Source organism: Panthera leo, chromosome E3, assembly GCF_018350215.1.
Source record: "Panthera leo isolate Ple1 chromosome E3, P.leo_Ple1_pat1.1, whole genome shotgun sequence".
NCBI lineage: Eukaryota > Metazoa > Chordata > Mammalia > Carnivora > Felidae > Panthera > Panthera leo.
Window position 1 is genome coordinate 5704808 of NC_056694.1, and position 15765 is coordinate 5720572.

At 44.1% G+C, this 15765-nt stretch overlaps 1 long non-coding RNA gene across 1 annotated transcript in view; it reads right to left on the reverse strand.

Annotated features, from left to right (window-relative positions):
- LOC122209842 overlaps positions 1 to 15765 on the reverse strand; it is a 46120-nt gene that overhangs the window by 15188 nt on the left and 15167 nt on the right. Inside the window, exon 2 of the long non-coding RNA XR_006197776.1 lies at positions 10370 to 10490. This is a non-coding gene — a long non-coding RNA (uncharacterized LOC122209842). The remainder of the gene's footprint in view (positions 1 to 10369; positions 10491 to 15765) is intronic.

The following is a 15765-nucleotide window of genomic DNA, read 5'->3' on the forward strand; positions in this document are numbered from 1 at the left end:
CTTTTGCCCATTTTTATTTCATGGTTTTTAAATATTCCCCCATTTAAAAATAGTTGTTTATATAATACATATATTAACTCATTACCTGTGATGTATGTTGAAATGATTTTCCAAGGTTGTTAGCTGCCTTTTAACTTTATATATATGAGGAAGTCTTCTTTAATGTAATTGAATTTATTGATTTTTCTTTTATCACATTGAGGTTGTGAGTCACAGTTAAAAGCCTTTCCCTACATCCAGGTTCAAGAGGAGTCCATCCATGTTTTTTTTTTAATTTTAATTTTTACAATTTAATACATGTTTATTTATATAATTACTAATTTACTGGATACTTATGCATGTTTTATTTTAGTCCTTGTAGGATTTTATTTACATAAATTTAGATTTATATAGCTTTTTAATTTTTTTAAAAAATTGAATTTTAATTACAGTACAGTTAGCTAACATTCAGTGTTGTTAGTTTTAGGTGTACAATATAGTGATTCAGCACTTCTATACATTATTCAGTGCTCATCATAATAAGTGTACCTTAATCTCCTTCACTCACTCCCCCCCCGCCCCACCTACTTCCCTCTGGTAAACCAGCAGTTTGTTCTTTACAGTCTCTTTCTTGGCTTGTCTCTTTTTTTCTTTGTTCATTAATTTTGTTTCTTAAATTCCACATATGAATGAAATCATATGGTACTTATCTTTCTCTGACTAACTTATTTCACTTAGCATTATATTCTCTAGCTCCAACCATGTTGTTGCAAATGGCAAGATTTCATTCTTTTTTATGGTCAAGTAATATTCCATTACATATATATATACGTATATATATGTATATATATATACGTATATATATATATAACCACATCTTCTTTACCCATTTGTCAATTGATGGACATTTGGGCTGCTTCCATAATTTGGTTACTGTAAATAATGCTTCAATTCACATAGGGGTGCATATATCTTTTCAAATTAGTGCTTTTGTAATTTGGGGGGTAAATACCCAGGAGTGGAATTATTGGATCCTATGGTAGTTCTATTTTTAATTTTTTGAGGAATCTCCATACTGTTTTCCACAGTGGCTGCACTGTTTGCATTCCTACCAACAGTGCACAAGGGTTCCTTTTTCTTTCTCTAAATCCTTTCCAACATTTGTTGTTTCTTGAGGTGTTGCTAGCTTTTTAGATAGTCGATCCAGTGGGAGTTTATTCTTGTATATGATACGAAGTAGGAGGGATCTACTTTTATTTTTATCTTTAAAAACATTTATTTTTAATATTTTTTAAACATTTATTAATGTTTATTTTGAGAGAGTGAGAGAGAGAGTGCGCATGGACGCAAGTCTGAGACAGGAAGAGAGAGAGGGAGAGAATCCTAAGCAGGCTCCACACTATAAGCACAGAGCTCCACTCAGGGCTCGGTCTCACCAACCATGAGATCATGACCTGAGCTGAAATCAAGAGTTGGAAGCTCAACTGACTGAGCCACCCAGGAACCCCATCTATTTTTTCAAAACAGGCATGTGAACTGTATCCTTGAGGACACCCGTAACTTGCTTCCTCGGGTGTATCCTGCATTTAAGTCCAATGTCAAAGTCCATGCCGGGGGTGGTAGCTGCTCCCTCACTTCATTAAAGATTATGTCTCCTCTCCCTCATGTTTTGTTATTCTTGTTTTTTGTGGGTTTTAAGTAAAAAGGGTAGGGTAAAACTTATCTTGACTCTGCTATCTTTAACTGGAAGTCTGCTAAAATATATTTTTTATTTTTATTTATTTTTTAAAGATTTTACTTTTTAAAGTAATCTCTATACCCAATGTGGGGCTCGAACCTACAACCGTGAGATCAAGAGTCACATGATCCAACAACTGAGCCAGCCAGGCAGGCGCCCCTGTTAAAATGTATTTTTAACTATGACATTTTAGCTTTACTAAAAATAATTAAAAGTACAGTTTGAATTTTTATAAAAAGTAGTTCAGTTGACTGGGAGTGGGAAAGATGCCTCCTGGATGAACAGGGAGAGTGTTAAGTATAAATGAAAGCATTAGGGTTGGGTAAGGCAGCTAAATTTATAGTAAAAACAGGTTTCAGGGAGTTCAAAACCTATGAAAGTATGGAAAATTGTAGGTTTCCTCCTACAATCCTCCAACTGGCTGAGTTAGATTGTGCCATTCTTCTCAAATTTGCAATATAACCAGACGGTGGGGACAGCAAATCGTCACTGAGCAAAGTATGTGCATTTTCTTAAATTATGCTCCGAATTATAGATCATCCTTCCAAAGGCAAACCATACAATTATTAGCAAGATTCCTATTAGCTCATTGACTATTTTAATAAAACCTTCTATTTTAATAGAAATAACATAATTAACTGGAAAAGCATCCTAAACTTTTGCTCATTATTTGTATACTTCTTATTCAGAAAGTCTGGCCACTGGGACCATCTCTCTAGCTTAAGTGCCATTATTAACCTGCTGCGAGTTACTCAAATTTCAGCTAGGAAACCTAGAAAGAAAGAAATAGCTTCTATGTGTAAATTCTGTCAAACCTAACCTATAGCATGGCCAGTATCAGTCACTAAATCTTAATCTCTAAGACTTTACTGAGGATTATTTCGTCAGATCAGATGTGCGGTGAGGCAGCCAGGTAACTTGGGAGTGGTTGGCACGTGTGGGCTAGGAAGAAGTCACACTGAAAACAGGCAAATCCTTCTTTATAATTTTGCTCAGTGCAGGCCTTCTCCCAATATCCAAAGGGGCTGCAATTTGTAACCAAAGAACGGGCCATGCATCTTCTTCAAGAAGGGGTTGCCATGAACATCGGGTCAAGAGTGCGGGTGAACTTGGCTTGTCATCCTGCCTTTACTCTTCAGCTAAAGAAGGAAGTAGGTCAGGGAAGAGCATGTGGAAAAAAAGATCAAGTGTTCTCATTTTTATTTTCAAGTTCAAGCTGTTTTAGGGTCATCATCCAACCTTTGCAGAGTCTTCCCATAAAGTAGAGAGGCCCTAAATTAGCTGAGCAACTGCAGTTTCCAGATAGAGGAGAGGTCATCACCTGGTAACTGGTCCCATCTCCCAGCCCACTGCACGACCTCATGGACCAGGTGTCCCCTGAGTTGTCTCTTTACCACTCACTTGGCAAATGCCTATTGCCTACTCCGTGTACTTTGTAATGTATTAAGTGCCACGAGCCTGTGAAAACAGTTGAGGGGATTTTTGCAATGTTTCTGTATTAGTCTGTTCTAGCTACCATAACAAAACAGTACAAACTAAGTGGCTTAAATGACAGAAAATTGTTTTCTGACAGTTCCAGAAGCTGAGTCTAAGATCAAGGTGCTTAGTTTCTGGTTAGAGCTAGTTAGAGTTAGCTTAGAGCTAGTTTCTGGTTGAGGCCTTTCCTTCCTTGCTTGTAGACTGTCACCTTCTTCCTGTGTCCCCACATGCCCTATTTTCTGTGCCCATGTGGAAAGAGAAAGATCTATGGTGTCTCTTCCTCTTCTTATAAAGAGATCAGTCCCATCAGATGAAGGTCCTACCCTTATGACCTCATTTAACCTTAATTACCTCCCTCAAGGCCCAATCTCCAAATGGTCACATTTGGGGGTTAGGGCTTCAGCAAATGAATTTGGGGGGACACAATTCAATCGCTAACAGTTCATTTCTGGAATTTTTAGTTTTTTGTTTTTTTTTTAAGTTTGAATCACAGATACTTTTGGTCTATGGGAGATTTTACCTAACGTATTATATACATTCACCATTACCTAAAGTATGCGGGTTGACTGGGAAAACTGGATCAAGGACTCTTACTCCCAAATACCTGGGTGTTAACAATGAGATGGATCCACACAGTAAAATCACATCTACAGGGCCGCTCGTAAACTTGTAGGGTGGAGAGTCATCTCAACAGTCCTGCCAGAGATCACCCATATGCTCCTAGCATGGCGCCTTGCACACAGTGGTCACTCCATCCAAACGGGCTGAGTGAATAAATGAACAAATGAGTGAGTGACCCATGATGACTTCCACCGAATCTTGGAAATGTCAAATATATGGGATTTTAGTAAAAGGAGGCCTGCTCTTTCCCTTCTGTCTGTCATTCACACCGTTCTGAGTTTGAACCTTGAACATCTTATCTTTAGCTCTGGGTTTACTTCATGTGCTTTAGGAAGGGTAGGGCTCCCTCCAAGTCTTTGTGAAGTGAGCCTTGGATAAACGGTAGAGGTGTGAAAAGCACCTGTCTAAGAAGATCTGTCAGACGTCTCCTGTGGGTCTTTAATCTGTTTCTTCCAGGGAGTGTGGCACTGGCAGTTCACGGAGGTTCAATCAAATGCAGACAGGTGGGAATGGGTTTCCTTCTCCACACAGCTGGCTAGATGGTGAGTCTCTTTCTTTTCTTTCCCTTTCCTTTCCTTCCCTTTTCTTTTCTTTTCCTTTCCTTTCCTTTCTCTTTCCTTTCCTTTTCTCTTTTCCTTTCCTTTTCTTTTCTCTTTTCTATTCTTTCCTTTCCTTTTCTTTCCTTTTCTTTTTTCTTTTCTTTTCCTTTTGCTTTGCAGTGCTCACAAACTTATTTTGAGCTCTAAGATGACTGGGACTCCAAAGGATAAGACTAATGCTGTTTGATAATCAAGGGGAAGACTATTTTAAAAATCTTTTTAAGGATTCTGCCAGCTTAACTTTAAACTACATATGAGCTGCACTGCATAGGGAAAATGTTCAGCCTAGGTCTACTTCACGATGATTATGTTAATGATAAAGTATTTCATAATTTTTTATCTATTTGGGATAAATTAAGCAAATTAAGTCTACCTTGCAAAACCTGAATTGGAATAAAGCTATTAGAGTAGGATTCCTACTCTAGCAAAACTATATAATTAAATGTAGAAGACTTAATAAATATTTGATAAACTCAATTCGACTTAACATCCACTGAGTGCCTACTATATATGTATGAGGCATAATGCTCAATGCTATAAGGTTTGCAAGAAAAAAATAATTTCTCAAGTAGCCTTGGTTTCCTAAGTATTTTATGTCACAATAATGTGACAACATATAGTGTCTTTTTACAAATCAGCTTATGCATTGCATCTTTAAGCACTCAGCTTCCCCTATTACACAATTTTAATCCTACTTTACCTCAGAGGAGTTCTGTGAAAATGAACAATTATAAAAAGTTCTGACCTTAAGAATCCCTTGTAAAATGCTACAGCTTAAATAATCCTGTTAAAAACATTAATTTAAACAGAGTATTCTCGCTGAGAGCCAAAACAAAGGAAAGAAACTCATTTACGGACTTCTCTGCCAGGGGTACACAGACACACTGTCATTTGCTGATCTAATTCTCTCTTCGGCTTGCAATGTTTTCCCTAAGCTCACACGAAGAAATCTACCAAGAGAGAAGAGAGTTCTCTCACCTACAAAACTCAATCTGGATTCAAGAGCCGACGGATAACACTAGTTCCTCTCAAAAAGGCTCTTATTACTGAATGGATTTTTTTCCCCACCCCCTTCCTGCACTCACCAGAAGGCTCCATAGAAAGTCTCCATAATTTGCTCCTTTGTGTTTCTCATTAGGGCCTGAGAGGAACCCTATTGAGCTTCCCTGACATTATCTCGGTCCACCTGATGCCTGGGTGTTTTGAAATGTCATATTGTTTGAGGGATAATACCAGCCCTGATTGTGTCAGTCACAGAGCTGGGCATGGAATAAGTAAGTGAAGGGGGACCACAAGGAAGAAAGTCAAGGTCATTCACACATGTCGAAGGAACTGGGCCCTCCTTACTGTCTGGGACATTTGGGAGCCAAACTGGCACTGGCCGCGCAATCCCAGGGTGAACTCCATGTATGCACCTGGCAGCTGGCTTCTTGGTCCCAGTAAGAAGTAAGTTTGAGCCCCTTCATCACAAAGAGGGGGAATCAGGGGCAGTGAAGCCTTGTAACTATGACAACCACAGACAACGAAAGAGAGCAGTGAGCTGGATCTGTCAAGGTAGACACTTAGCGCAGTCAAGGTTGATCTGCTCCCAGGGGAATAGGTTTGCAGCCACAGGCAAGTCCCACTTGCCCCAGTGTGGGTAACTGCAATGGTAGACCCTGCCAAAAAGTACAGGTCCTTGTTTCTGCTGGCTGCTGATGTTTCCCTCCCCTCACGGGTGTGCCGACCATCCCTCCCAGTCTGTGAATGCGAGCGGAACATGGCACCCGCTTCCTCCTTCCCTGCAAAAACCCATCAGTGCTGCACCCTCCTTGGCTCTGTGGGGTGGGCTAAAGTAGTGGGCAAGGCCAGCCAAGTGTCTATGATCCCAGGACACTAAGAACACGCAGGGCCAGCAAACCACTCTGGTTGCCTCGCTTACTCTGCCCTCCTAGGCTCTCGAATCTCCTTAGGGAGTTCTTGGGGGGAAATAAACACAATTGGCATGTGCCTCAGAGATAATTTCATCCCAGATCTGCAATCTCAACAGCCTGCTGAGATATGTGCCAGGTGAGTGTGTAAACATGTAAATCAGGCTTAAGACAATAAGGAGTTGTGGGGCCAGTGTCTCAACTGGCCATCTTAAAGGAATGCAAATTTAATACAATGAAAAACCAAATCGAAATGAAACGGAACATGCAGCCTAAATAAAACACATCTGTGGGCTTCAAGGGTCCCACAGGCCACTAATGTGCAATTCCTGATCTGGTCTATGCCCTCTTTTTATGGATGCAGAGACCGACCGAGTCCCAGGGGGGAAAAGTTACTCATTCCTGGGCAGGGCTAGAACCCAAGTTACCTAAATTTCCACCTATGGCTGGTGACCTCATAAAGCCTGCCTCATTATGTGTTGGGGGCTCAGCAATGGAAATTGCTAGACTTCTAAGTCCCAAACCTTTGGATGTATGGACACCAAGCCCCACCTGACCAGGACTGCCTGGGGAAGGCTGAGCCGCCCATTGTGGACAGGGTTCCCAGACAGACCTCATGGCCTCTGTGGCTCAGTTTCTATATCTAGAACCTGGAGACGAGCTTCCCAATTTGCCCACCTTTTATCACGAGAGGTTCCTTAACCATTGAGCTTCCTTGTCTGGGGGATGGTGGTTCTACAGAAAAGGCTGCTGTGAGGAAGTAATGAGCTGCTCATGGAAGGCCCTGAGAAGAGCGCCTGATGCAGAGTAATTGCTCTTTAAGCGTCTGTTAACATTGTGGGGTTGTTGTATAGGTGTTATTACTGTTTGACGTAGCCTACAACACCGTTGGCAGATGAGTGAATGAAGATGTGGTGTCTCTCTCTCTACACACACACACACACACGCACGCACGCACGCATGCAATGGAATATTATTCAGCCATAAAAAGGAATGAAACCTTGCCATTTGCAACAACATGGATGGATCTAGAGAGTACAATCCTGGGTGAAATAAATCAGAGAAAGACAAATACCATATGGTTTTGCTCATATGTGGAATTTAACAAACAAAATAAATGAGCAAAGGAAAAGAGAGAGAGAGAGACCAACCAAGAAATAGACTCTTAACTCTGGCGGACAAACTGGTGGTTACCAGAGGGGAGGTGGGTGAGTGAAATACGTGACGGGGATTAAGTGTATAAGAGGACACTTATCACGATGAGCACTGAGGAATATACAGAATTGTTAAATTGCTATATTGTACACCTGAAACTAATATAACACTGTACGTTAACTATGGTGGAGTTAACATTAAAAAATTAAAAAAAAAAATGCCATTGGTAAAATTAAATGTTACCCAAAAGCCTAACTAATAGGAAATGACTCAACAGAAGTTTAGTATGTGATTCACACAGCACACCAAGGAAAATTACAAGGAGAGAAATTACACGGCCCAGCCAGGAAAATAGAATAATGAAAACCAAGCAGCGATGCTATCCAGGGTAAACCTTTTCACCAGCCAGGAAGATAAGAATTAAGCAAATTTGTTCTCAAGAAAGATATGGCAGAGAGCTTTCTCTGAAAAAGAAAAATGGAACAATCTGCTTACTAAGTTCTCTCAGGAAAGAAAATTTCCTAAGTAAATACTTCGTATTCAGAATGATCATGAGCCACAAAAGGCATTTTCCTCAAGCGAACTGAGATAGAGTTTCTTGTAAATTAAAAACTTTCCAAAAAAACAAAAAAAGGGGAGAGTGGAGGCCAATTCATCAGGAGCTATTCAAATGAGCACACCTTCCCAACCACTTGAAGATGTTGGCCTCAGCAGAGTTTCTGCGTGCGGGAAGCGAACTGAGGAGTGTCCCCTTCGGAGCCTTTCCTCCTCACCCACCGCAGCCCTGCAGACATTTCTGCCTCACTTGATGTGCAACACTGCTTTCTCCAAGCTTCTGAGATCAGCCCTCGCGGCACGTTGTCGCCTTCCCCAGGGGTCAAATGCAGTGCATGGATATAGAAGCACTTCCACATCAACATCTCGTGTGCAATCTTGGGCCCCTCTCCCTGGGTGGTCCAGGGCCCCGGAATCCAGTCCCTATGTACCTTCTCCTGAGGACAGTCACCTTCAGTTATCAGCAGGCCTTGCTCTTCCCCAGCTGGACTGTGGTAAGACTCGACCCCTGGTTTTGGTCTGGTGTAGGGAGGGGAGGCAGGGGCACATCCCGAGAGGGGTACACATTCATTGCCTCGAGAGGCAACAACACCTGCATGGTCTTCCAGTCCTCTTCTAGCTGGGGGAGGGAGGGCACCACGGCAGGGTCTTGAGGTTTCAAGAGATCTGGGGCTTCAAGGTTCTCAACTGCATCTCCCAGAATGACCCCATCTCCATCCTCAGGGTGCCTCCTTCCCAACGCAGGTCCTGAGTGGGCCCGGCAGACTTGCTGGGGTTGAGAATGCAATGCTTTCTGGGGGACTGGAGGCTTCATGCCCTGCGTGGGGCTCAAACTCATGGCCCCGGGATCAAGACCCGAGCCGAGATCAAGAGTTGGACACTCAACTGACTGAGCCACCCAGGCGCACCCCCCCCCCCAACTCTGCTTTTCATAGTCTTTCGCCAAGGTGTCAGCAGAACTCATTAAAAAGCATCTCACCTCATTGGGAACATTCATTTCATTATAATATTAGTTTAGGCCCTTAACCTCTCAAGGGCTGGAGACATTGGCTTTGCCGGGACTCCTCCCCCAATCCCAGTCCCACTCTCCTTCATGGAAGTCTTCCAGTTTTACCACTCTGTGTGGAGGGACGCAGGAGGAAGGAGCTGAGCCGCAATATGGTTGAAACAGAGGCCTCAGCATGTTCCACAGGAGCTCTGGAGCCGGACCGCCCTGCCTGGAGACAACAAGGCCCGAACCCTGAAACTGTCCCATTGTCCAATCATTGGATGTGGCTGCCTTGGTGAGCAGTGGGCCATGGACAGTTCCCAGGGAGGGACTCAGCTGAGAACAGGGATGGTCGCCTGCCCAAGCAGCTGAGGGACAAGTGGCCTGGCCCAGGGGGGGGCCGAGAGGTGCATACGTTGGAGGTACACACGTGGCACACCCTTCTTTTGTTCGTGCAGATGACGTTGCCTCGTCACCTCCTTCGTCCCTGGGCCCCTCCACCTGCAGCCAGGGATCTCTCCAAAACGCAAATCCAATCACACGATGGCTGACCTGCCTAAAACCCTATCGTGGTCTCCCGATGCCCTGAGACTAACATTCAGTTGCCTTAACATGGCTCATAAAATTTTGCATGGTCTGACCTCTGCTTATCTTTGTGGTCTCATTTTTCAACACCTCTCTTGAATGTCTTGCTTCTGACCACAGGAAGACCATTTAATTTCATCGCCGTGCCAGGCCTGTGCACGTGTGCGTGCATGTCCGGGGTGGGGCAAGTGAGGGGTGTCTGGAGGGTACTCCTTCCGCGCTCGTCTCCTCCCTTCCCATGACCACTCCCTCAAGCACCTCCGACTTGCTCATTCCTCCTTATCCTTCACTCCTTACCACTCAGCTCCTCTGAGAAGCCTTCCCTGATCCCCCAGTGTAAGGAAGGTGTTTCTCCTCTGTGTTTCTCATACTTCCTGTACTTCTCCTGCAACCATGCTGTTCGTCCTATGTTTTAATTGTTTGCTATTCGGTCTCCCTGAAACAACAATGACCGTGGCTATCTTATTCACTGTCATATTTCTAGCTCCTTGCAGGGTGCCTGGTGCACAGTCTCCTAAACGAATGAATATACGGTGGCTGGAGAGGGGAGCAGAAAGAGGCATAGTCTGACCATTCAACAGAAAGAAAAGACGGAAATCAACCACTGAAGGTAATTATTACCACTTTTGGTCAAACAGGCTCAGAAAGAGAACGGAAGTAGTTCTTAGCGCAGATTCTCTCTGAGCACAAAAGCCGGTGGTATCTATCAAGCAGGTGAGGAAGGTGAACTCACCCAGTGAAAACGGGATTCAACACTGACCTTTACAGAAGAGCTTGGTGCCATTCTGGATGCGGGAACCCGGGGCGGGAGCGGGAAGGCCAGAGATCTGGAGGGAATCTCAAAGAAAGCCAACTAAGCAGTCAGGGAGTCAAAGTGATTCCTGCAGAAAGACAGAGGCACCGGACAGGTTAGGACCCTGGCTTAGAAGGTTTAGGCCAAACGGCACAGGCTGAAGTCTCCAAAATAATACAGGATATGAACACAGACTAATGTGTGGAGGCTGAAACACTGGAATCAGAGGCATCCTGGTACATGACATCAACATAAGGAATGTAAAAATACTTTCTGTGGCAGGAAGCAGATATACAGACTCCACTTCCAAGAAGTAACGGAGGCAAAAATGGGCATATCCCTCACTTGGAGAAGGGCTGGATAGAGATATCGCTGCCTCACTTCTCCAACAAAGTGGGAGGCATGGACCCAAAGGATCGCCCTTCTCTCACTGGATCTGTTCCTCATGATGCCCCACACAGTCAGGGTTGCATCCACAGTAGGCATCTCACTGGTGGTTGTTAACAAGTCCTTCAGTTATGAAAAAGACATAAATAATTTGGCAAAGCACCTTGGCTTTTAGTAGGAAAAAAAAAAGAAACTCAAAGTACAGTCCTTTAGAGCACAGAACCTCTCCTGAATGTAACACAGCCTCTCTAGACAGCCATTTATCGTTTTGTGCCCCAGTTTCCTTCTCTGTAAAGCTGGATTGTTACAAGGATTAAATAACTGAATATATGTAATAATGCAATCTTGGCTGGCCATTTACCTCTCTGGCTTCTTCATTGGTAAGAAAGAAAATGTAATACCCCACACAGGGTTGTTATGGATATCAGATGACAAAGCACCTAAGAAATCTCTGCATGTGTTCAAAAAAATTTTTTAACGTTCATTTATTTTTGGGGGGTGGGGAGCGTGAGTGGGGGAGGGGTAGAGACAGAGGGAGACACAGAATCCGAAGCAGGCTCCAGGCTCTGAGCTGTCAGCACAGAGCCCAGTAAGGGGCTGAAACCCACAAGCCGTGAAATTATGACCTGAGCCAAAGTCAGATGCTTACCAGACTGAGCCACCCAGGTGTCCCTCTCTGCATATGTTTTAAAGTGCTGCCTGTGAGTTAGAAGGTCAGTGTGTGTGTGTGTGTGTGTGTGTGTGTGTGTGTGTGTGTGTGTTCCTTTAAGCAGTTTCTGTTGTATGTGTCTTTTAAGAATAATCTCTTATCGCTTCTCGGCCTTTTGGCTAAGATCAAGTGTAGAATAATCTCTTGATGCTGGGAGTGTGCCCGGTATGTTTCTTGAGAGGCCATGAATGGATGGTGGACAAGCCCATGCACAGACCCCAGGGGAAAGCATTTCGCCCCCTCTGTGGAGCAAAGGTACAGAAATCTATCCAAAGGGAGGGATATCACCGCTCCTGTCTGTGGCCATTCCCAGCCTCTCAGACCCTCACTGATCCCCATCCAAGGACAACAGCTACACCCTGCCACAGCCATCTCAGAATGTGCCTCTGCTCTGGCTGACCTGGAATCCTCTCTTCTTACACCAGGGTGCCAGATGCTAAGCAAACAGAAAACCACATGCTTAGATGCGCTCGCTCTTTTTTGGGGTGTTTTTGTTACCTCTTGACGACAGACGTTTGTATCTGAATTGCTTCCACAACATTAACCTGGTATTTTGCCCTGAGAGGTTTCCAGTGTTGCGATGCAGTAAAGGACAAACCCCAAAGCCATGAATTGCTATGACTGTATACGGTCATCTCCTAACTCATGCTCCCTCTCTGCTCCTCTCTTAATATATATGCCTGCTATCGACAAATCACACCTTGTATAAACTGTGTGCTTGAATCTTTTCCAGATGCCGGAAGTATGATGTTAACAATGAGAAAAAGGGAAGGGAAGGCTTTCAAACCTTGAAGCTGTGTTTGAGAAATAGTTACAGATAGAGATACAAGCTATTAGGCCTTTTCCCAGAAGAACACGAGTAGAATGAAAAATCTATCTCAGTATGGGCGAAAAAACACATACAGTTTGTTTTGGTTTGAAAGAATATCGGTATAATAAGGGCCAAACCGAACTCTGAGCATGTACAAGCCTTTGGCACTTATGTGCTATCAAATCCAAACTGTTCAATTACATCACGTTATTAGACTTGCTCTTTTTATTGCTATCACTACCAATACTAGTCTTACTATTACTACTACTACTAATTAACGAGTATCGCTCTGTACCAGGCACAATGTCCTCTACTTGACAGACACCATTTCCCCAAAGCCTCACAACAATCCCATGAGCAGATAGCATCAGTCCCATTTTACAGGAGAGGAAATGAAATCTCAGTGGTTAATGAGGTAACTGGCCCCAAGTCACAAGAAGGTAGTGATGCCAACAGGACTTGAACCCAGGCTATTTAATCTAAAGCCGGATTCTTAAACTCTATGCCACCGCTGGCTGTGGGCTTTCTTTTTTCAGGATCGTGTTCACAATTTAACCCCAGCTATTTTTCACATTACGAGAGGCCCTGGATTCACGGAGATGGAAAATAACAGACCCTCCCTGAGAAGTGGAGGTGGGCCACTGGCTGGTCTCTCCAGCTAGCAGACCAGCAGCGTCTGCACGTCAGCTTCAACAGGACCATGAGTCACGCTTTTGCCTTAACAAAATGAGATGTATAGCATTATGGACTTTCAGAATAAAGTTTGCGTGTCCTCATTCATTTGGGCATTAGCCAATGGATTTCAACCATTCTTTATCCTTACGCTAGGTCGAGTTCCAAGCTGGTGATGATGTTTTTCTCAGAAATCTGAAGGCGATGCTGTACTGCCTTGTAGAGTTAAGTGTCGCTACTGAGAAATAGGATGCCATTCTAATTCCTGATCCTTTCTTTGTGCATTGTTTCCTCGGGAGCTTTGCTTTTAGGGATTTCTCTTCGTCTCCGGTATTTTGAAAGTACACGATTATGTGCCTTAGTGTGGGTCTATCTTTGCAGTGGGCTCTTGGTTGTCCCCTCAATCTGAGCACTGGGATTTCTGGGGGACATTTAGAAAAACAGATTTACTGACATATAATCTACATTCCATAAAATTTGCCCACTTAAAGAAAGGAGTCAATTTAATAGTTTTGTTTTTTTTTTTTTAATTTTTTTTTAACGTTTATTTATTTTTGAGACAGAGAGAGACAGAGCATGAATGGGGGAGGGTCAGAGAGAGAGGGAGACACAGAATCGGAAGCAGGCTCCAGGCTCTGAGCCATCAGCACAGATGCCCGACGCGGGGCTCGAACTCACGGACCGTGAGATCGCGACCTGAGCCGAAGTCGGCCGCTTAACCGACTGAGCCACCCAGGCGCCCCATTAGTTTTTAGTATATTTACAGAGTTGTGCAGCTATCACCGTAATCTAATTTTGGGACATTTCCATCACCTCCAAGACAAACCTTGTACCCACTCGTCATCATCCCCTATTTGCTCCCACCAGCTCTAAGTAATCACCCATCTACTTTGGGGGCCATTCTTTTGAGTTATTACTTTAATAATCCTCCTCAATTTTCTTTGTTCCCTCTTTCTGGAATGTCTTTTATTCAGGTATTGGGTCCCTCAGATTAATGTTTTAGTTTTCTTACCCTTCCTATTTCCATCTCCCTTTTTCTGCTCTGTGTAAGGGATATTTCCCCCACTAAAGCTCCACACCTCTTATTGAAAGTTATATTTCCAGCAGAATATTTTTAGTTTGCAAGAGGCCCTTTTTCCCCCCTCTGAACATTCTTTTTGTAACATTCTGTTCTTTTTTTCATGAATGTAATGTCTTCTTTTATCTCTGAAGATATCACTTATAGCTTTTGTTGGAGTTTTCTTCTGCTTTTTGCATTACTTATTTCTTCTGAGTTTGTTTTTTTTTTTCTTCTTCTTCTGTTGTTTTGGTCTCTGAGTTTCATAGTAGACCTTCCTCAAACATTTGGTGACTGCCGATTCATACTTAAGAGTGAAGCACTCAAAAGTATTTCTGTGTGTGTAGTTATAAGTTTATTGCGTGGTGATCACCCCTGCTCCTGTGTTTTCATCACTTAGGGGCCTTTAAAACCAATACAAATGCCAAAGCCCACCCCTGGAGTATCTGATTTAATTGGCTGGAATCTTGTCATTCATATTAAAAAAATTTTTTTTAATGTTTATTTATTTTTGAGAGAGAGACAGAGACAGAGCATGAGCAGGGGAGAGGCAGAGAGAAAGGGAGATACAGAATCTGAAGCAGGCTCCAGGCTCTGAGGTGTCAGCACAAAGCCCAACACAGGGCTGGAACTCTTGAGATGTGAGATCACAACCTCACTTAACTGACTGAGCCACCCAGGCACCCCCCGCCTCGTCATTCGTATTTTTTAAAACTCCCCAGATGATTCTGTTGTACAGGGGAAGGAATCCCTGTGGGGGCCCGAGGCGGGGGGAGGGGGCTCCTCAACTACCAATATAGGATATATTTTTCCCCCAGAGTAATCAGATCCCTCAGAAAAGAAACTTTCCATCTCTTACCTTGGCATCTGACTGCTGACATCCTGAGACCTGCCTGGAAGAAGGGGCTGAGGGTCTCCCAGTCAGCATGTAGGTACTCACACAACCTGGTGTTCTGCAGAGTGGTTGCACCCTTGACTTTGCCCTGTGCGCGCAGGTCTGGAATCAGAGAGGAAGTCTCTGGTCCAGTGGTTCTCAATGCTTAGTGTCCAGCATCAGCAACACCTAGAAATTTGTTAGAAGTGCCAATTCCCAGGCCCCATCCTGACTTGCTGCATCAGAAACTCTGGTTGGGGGGGTGGGCATCTGGGTGGCTCAGTCAGTTGAGCGTCTGACTTCAGCTCAGGTCATGATCTCACGGTTCAAGGGTTCAAGCCCTGCGTCAGGCTCTGTGCTGACAGCCCAGACCCTAGAGCCTGTCTCTGATTCCCTGTCCTTCTCTCTCTGCCCCTCTCCCACTCGTGTTCTCGCTCTCTCTCTCTCTCTCAAAAAGAAACCAAAAACAAAACAAAAAAACCTCTGGGAGTGGGGGCCCAGCAACCTCCAGGGAATTCTGATGCCTGCTCACGCTTGGGGACTACTCCTCTGGGCTTCTGTCGGGGAGCAGGGACTGCGTGGGTGCTCAGAGCGTGGGAGGGGACCTGAGGATCCAGGAGCTCTCGAGCAGGCCTTCCTCCGGTCTCCAGCATCTCCAGAAGTCCCTGGGCCCCTCTCTCCACAGCCCGAGATTTTGTAGTGGAAAGCAGTAATTTGGGGTCTTTCTTCCATCTCCAGTTTTCACTCCTCTGGTTTCCTAAGACAGTTTTAGCTCCTCCATTTGCTTTCCAGTCCCTGGATTTTATTGTTCTCTCCTCCTTTGCGGTGCTGTTTCTCCTTGCAGCGCATGTCC